The following is a 6,040-nucleotide window of genomic DNA, read 5'->3' on the forward strand; positions in this document are numbered from 1 at the left end:
CATCTAGCATTCCAGTCCCCAACAACTTTACCACAGCCCCACAAACAACTAAACTGTAATACATAAAGGAAAACACAGATTGGACTAACACAATTTATAGCCTAAGAAATCATACAGAATCTTCACCACTGTATGCACTCAGAAGCAAAATCAAAGGCTTCCACCAAAAAAATGGAAAAGCAGATTGCAGAAAGCACTGACCATGTCCCTATAGTCACAAGTTTAAGAAAACAGTCCCCTTCCCAAAAAGAAAGTAAATTCAAAAATAAGAAGAAGCTACTCTTGCTCCAAATGTACAAAAATCAATGTTAAAAAAAAAACAGGAAACATGCAAAAGCAAGGTGATATAACACCTTCAAAGAAACACAATAATTCTTCAGCACTATATTCTAACCCAAAAGAAATCCTCAGTATGCCACATAAAGAATTCAAAATATTTTTCTTTTTTTGTTAATAATTCAAAATATTGATTTTAAAGAAGTTCACTGAGATGCAAGACAAATATGAAAAACAAAGAACTCAGAAAATCAGTGCAGGAAGTGAACAAGAAATTTACCAAGGAGGCAGATTTTTTTTTTAAAGAACCAAACAAAACCTGTGGAACTGAAAAACTCATTGAAGGAAATAGCAAATACATTATTTAAAAAGCTTTAATGATATAGGCTAGATCAAACAGAAAAAAACATTTTCAGAAGTTAAAGGTAGATCTTTTTTAAAAAAACTTTTATTTTAGATTTAGGGATACATGTACAGGTTTGTCATATAAGTAAATCACATGTCATAGGCATTTGGTGTATGGATTATTTTGTCACCCAGGTAAGAAATATAGTACCCAATAGGTAGCTTTTTAAATCTTCACTCCCCTCCCACTCTTAACCCTCAAGTAGACCTGTGTCTTTTGTTCCCTTCTTCATGCCCATGTGTACTCAATATTTATCCCACTTATAAAAGTGAGAACATGCAGTATTTTGTTTTCTGTTCCTGTGTTACTTTGCTTAGGATAATGGCCTCCAGCTTTATCCATGTTGCTGCAAAGGACATGATTTTATTCCTTTTTGTAAATGCATAGTATTCTGTGGTATATATGTACCACATTTTCTTTTTTTTTTTTTTTTTTTTTTTTTTGGCAGCGCTAGCTGAGGTTTTATTTTGGACCAAAAAAAGAAGCAATTGAATTGTTTTATAGCTGGAGGCATGGGCAAGCGGAGTCCCCACGTAGTAAACTCCCCTGTGCGTGGGCTGAGGGCCCTCAGGTGGGTCTCCTGTTCCCAGTGGTACCCTACATAGCGGTCTCCCTCCCAGGCTCTGGGGCAGCACAGGAGGGGTAGGCTGGGAGGGGCTGCCGCAGCTGTTCACTTGGGCAGGAGGTCAGAGGACTCGCACACAAGCTTCCCATTGCGTGTCTTGATCTTCTTCACAACCATGGCCCTGGAGGAGCTGGTGCGTCTGAAGGAGCTGGAGCCCGCACCAGAGCCAAAGCTGGAGCCCAGGCCGTAGCTGAGGCCCGGGCTTGTGAGGCCCCCATAGGCGGAGCTCAGACCACCTGCATAGCCGCTGGTGGTCTTCATATGAAGACTCATGTTCTGCATCCCAGACTCCAGCCGGCTCTCTTCTCCCTCCAGCAGCTTCCTGTAGGTGGCGATCTCGATGTACAGGGCCAGCTTGACGTTCACCAGCTCCTGGTACTCACGCAGCTGCCGTGCCATGTTTTGCTTGGCCCGCTGCAGGGCGGCCTCCAGCTCGGACAACTTGGCGTTGGCATCCTTAATGGCCAGCTCTCCACGCTGCTCAGCATCTGCAATAGCCGCCTCCAGGGAAGCCCTCTGGCCTTTGAGGCCCTCAATCTCAGCATGGAGCCGGCTGATGTTCCGGTTCATCTCGGAGATCTCAGTCTTGGTGCACCGCAGGTCATCCCCGTGCTTCGCAGCCAGGCTCTGCAGCTCCTCATACTTGATCTGGTACATGCTCTCAGCCTCAGCCCGGCTGCGGTTGGCGATCTCCTTGTACTGTGCCTTGACCTCAGCAATGATGCTGTCCATGTCCAGGGAGCGGCTGTTGTGCATGGACAGCACCACAGATGTGTCCCAGATCTGGGACTGCAGCTCCTGGATCTCCTCTTCATACAGCTGCCTGAGGAAGTTGATCTCATCAGTCAGCCCTTCCAGGCAAGACTCCATCTCTACCTTGTTCATGTAAGCTTCATCCACATCCTTCTTGATGAGGACAAATTCATTCTCCATCTCTGTACGCTTATTGATCTCATCCTCATACTTGTTCTTGAAGTTCTCCACCAGCCCGTGCATGTTGCCAAGCTCCGCCTCCAGCTTCAGCTTCTCCTGGCCCAGAGTCTCCAGCTGCCGCCTAAAGTTGTTGATGTAACTCTCGAACATGTTGTCCATGTTGCTCCGAGCCGCCTTCTGCAGGAGGCTCCACCTGGTCTCCAGCATCTTGTTTGGCTGCTCCAGGAACCGTACCTTGTTGATGAAGGAGGCAAACTTGTTGTTGAGGGTCTTGATCTGATCCTTCTCCTGGGTGCGCACGGCCTGGATGTTGGGGTCCACCTCCAGGTTAAGGGGGCTCAGCAAGCTCTGGTTGACCGTGACTGCAGTGATGCCTCCCATGCCGCTCGCCCCACCATAGCCGCCGCCCAGGCCACCCCGAAAGCTGCTGCCTCCCACGCGGGAGAAGCTCGAGGAGCTGATGAGGGCACCGGGCCCACTCGTGTAGGAGCCGCTGCTGAAGGCCCGGGGGCCAGAGGTGGACACTTTGTAGGACTTCTGGGTCACCCTGATGGACATGGTGGATGCAGGAGCGGAGGCAGGTGCCCCGAACCAGGCAGAGATCCTAGAAGGAGTGAGAATGTACCACATTTTCTTTATCCAGTCTACCATTGATGAGAATTTAGGTTGATTCCAAAAAAAAAAAAAACAGATCTTTTGAAAAAAAATCAAGTGAGACAAAAAATAAAAAAGAGGAAGAAAGAATAAGCAAAGACTACCCAAGAAAAGAGGAGAGAAGACCCAAATAAACAAAACCAGAGACGAAAAAGGAGACATTACAATTGATACCTATGCCAAAACCAGACAAGGACACAACAGCAACAAAAAAAAAACTCCAGACCAATATCCCTGATAAATATAGATGCATAAATATTGAACAAAATACTAGCAAACTAAATCCAATAGCACATCAAGAAGATAATACACTACAATCAAGTGGGTTTTATATTATGGATGCAAGGATAGTTATACATATGCAAATAAACAAATGTAATACATCTCAATATGATCATCTCAATAGATGCATAAAAAGCATATGATAAAACTCAACATACATTTATAATAAATACCCTCAACAAACTAGGAATAGAATGAACATACCTCAAGATATTAAAGGCTATATATCACAAAACCACAGCTAACATCATACTGAAAGAGAGAAAGTTGAAGGCATTTTCTCTAAGAACTGGAACAAGACAAGGACACCCACTCTTACTCAACATAGTACTGGAAGTACTTAGATAAGCAATTAGGCAAAAGAAAGAAATAAAAGGCACCTAAATTGGAAATTAGGAAGTCAAATTATCCCTGTTCGCCGATGATATAATCTTATAGCTTGAAACATCTAAAGACTCCACCAAAAAACTTTTGGACTTGATGAATGAATTCAGTGAAGTTTCAGGATAAAAAATTAATGTACAAAAATAAGTAGTATTTTTATGCACCAATAATAACCTAGCCAATAATGAAATTGAGAAGGCAACCCCATTTACATAAATACAAGAAAAACTAGGAATATATTTAATCAAAGAGGCAAAAGATCTCTACAAGGAAAACTACAAAATACTGATGAAATAAATTGTAGATGACAAAAGTGGGAAAATATCCCATGTTAATTAATTGAAAGAACTAATATTATTAAAATGACCATACTGCCCAAAGCAATCTACAGATTAAATGCATTCCTATTAAAACATCAACCTCATTTATCACATAATTAGGAAAAAAAAATCTTAAAATGTATATGGAACACAAAAAGAACCCAAATAGCCAAAGCAATCCTAAGCAAGAACAAAGCTGGAGGCATCACAATACCTCACTTCAAATTATATTACAAGGCCATAGTAACCAAAACAACATGATGTTGGTATAAAAATAGACACATAGATCACTGGAACAGAATAAAGAACCCAGAAATAAAGTCACATATTTATAGCTAACTGACCCTTCATGAAGCTGACAAGAACATACATTATGAAAAGGATAGCCTCTTTAATTTTAATAAATAGTGCTATCAAAATGGTATTGCCATACGCAGAAAATGAAATTAGACCCGTATCTCTCACTATTTACAAAAATTAACTCAAGATGGATTAAAGTCTTAAATATAATAACAAAAACTATAAAAATACAAGAAGAAAACCTAGGCAAAGCTCTTCTGGACATTGGCCTAGGCAAAGAATTTATGACTAAAACCTTAAAAGCACAGACAATAAAAAAAAAAAACCCACAAATGGAACATAATTAAACTAAAAACTTCTGCACAGCAAAAGATATAATCAACAGAGGCAACAGACAACATGCAAAATAGGAGAAAAGATTTGTAAACTCTGCATCCAACAAGAAACTAATACACAGAATTTACAAAACTCTCAAACAACTACAAAAACCACCACTTAAAAACACCAATTAATCCCATTAAAAAAGTGGGCAAAAGACATGAATAGACATTTTTCAAAAGAAGACATACAAATGGTCAGAAAGTGAAAAAATTCTCAGCACTAATTATCAGAGAAATGCAAACCAGAACCACAATGTGATATCATCTTAGTCCAGTGAGAATGGCTATTACTATTTTAACTCTTATTTTAGGCTTGGCGATACATGTGAAGCTTTGTTGCATAGGTAAACTCATGTCATGGCAATTTGTTATACAGATTATTTTATCACCTGGGTATTAAACCCAGTACTCAATAGTTATATTTTCTGCTCCTCTCCCTTCTCCCACCCTCTACCCTCAAGTAAACCCCAGTATCTGTTGTTTCCTTCTTTATGTTCCTGAGTTATTTTCTAGCTCCCACTTATAAGTGAGAACATGTGGTATTTGGTTTTCTGATCCTGATTTAGTTTGCTAAGGATAATAGCCTCTAGCTCCTTCCACGTTCCCACACAAAAAAATAATCTTTCTTTTTTATGGCTGCATAGTATTCCATGGTGTGTATGTACTACATTTTCTTTATCAAATCTGCCATTGATAGCCATTTAGGTTGATTCCATGTATTTGCTATTGTGAATAGTGCTGCAGTGAACATTCACATGCATGTGTCTTTGTGGTAGACTTGTTTATATTCCTCTGGATATACACCCAGTAATGGAATTGCTGAGTCAAATGACAGTTCCGCTTTTAGCTCTTTTAAGCATCATCACACTGCTTTCCACAGTGGCTGAAATAATTTACACTCCCACCAACAGTGTATAAGAATTTTCTTTTCTCTGAAACCTTGCCAGCATCTGTTATTTTTTGACTTTTTAATAATAGCCATTCTGACTGATGTAAGATGGTATCTCACTGTGGCTTTGATTTACATCAGAATGGCTATTGTTAGAAAGATAGAAAATAACAGACATTGACAGGGATGCAGAGAAAAGCAAATTCTTGTACACTGTTGGTAGGAGTGTAGATTACCACACTCTTTATGGAAATATGGAGATTAGTATAATCTCTATGGAAAACATTATGGATATTTTGGAAGAATTAAAAATAGAATTACCATTCAATTCTGGAAACTCACTACTGAATATCTACCCAAAGGAAAAGAAATCAATTTATCAATAAGATACCTGCACCTGTATGTTTATCACAGCACTATTCACAGTAGCAAAGATATGTAATCAACCTAAGTGTCCATCAACAAATGGATAAAGAAAATGTGGTGTATATATATATATATATATAATGAAATACTATTTGGTCATAAAAAAAAAAGAATGAAATCATGTCATTTGCAGCAACATGGATGGACTTGTAGGTCATTATCTTA

At 39.7% G+C, this 6,040-nt stretch overlaps 1 pseudogene; it reads right to left on the reverse strand.

Moving 5' to 3' along the window:
- Positions 1–1,151: 1,151 nt before the first annotated feature.
- LOC697116 (keratin, type II cytoskeletal 8) lies at positions 1,152–3,116 on the reverse strand (annotated as a pseudogene).
- Positions 3,117–6,040: the final 2,924 nt, after the last annotated feature.

Source organism: Macaca mulatta, chromosome 4 (assembly GCF_049350105.2).
Source record: "Macaca mulatta isolate MMU2019108-1 chromosome 4, T2T-MMU8v2.0, whole genome shotgun sequence".
In the NCBI taxonomy this organism is placed as follows: Eukaryota; Metazoa; Chordata; class Mammalia; order Primates; family Cercopithecidae; genus Macaca; species Macaca mulatta.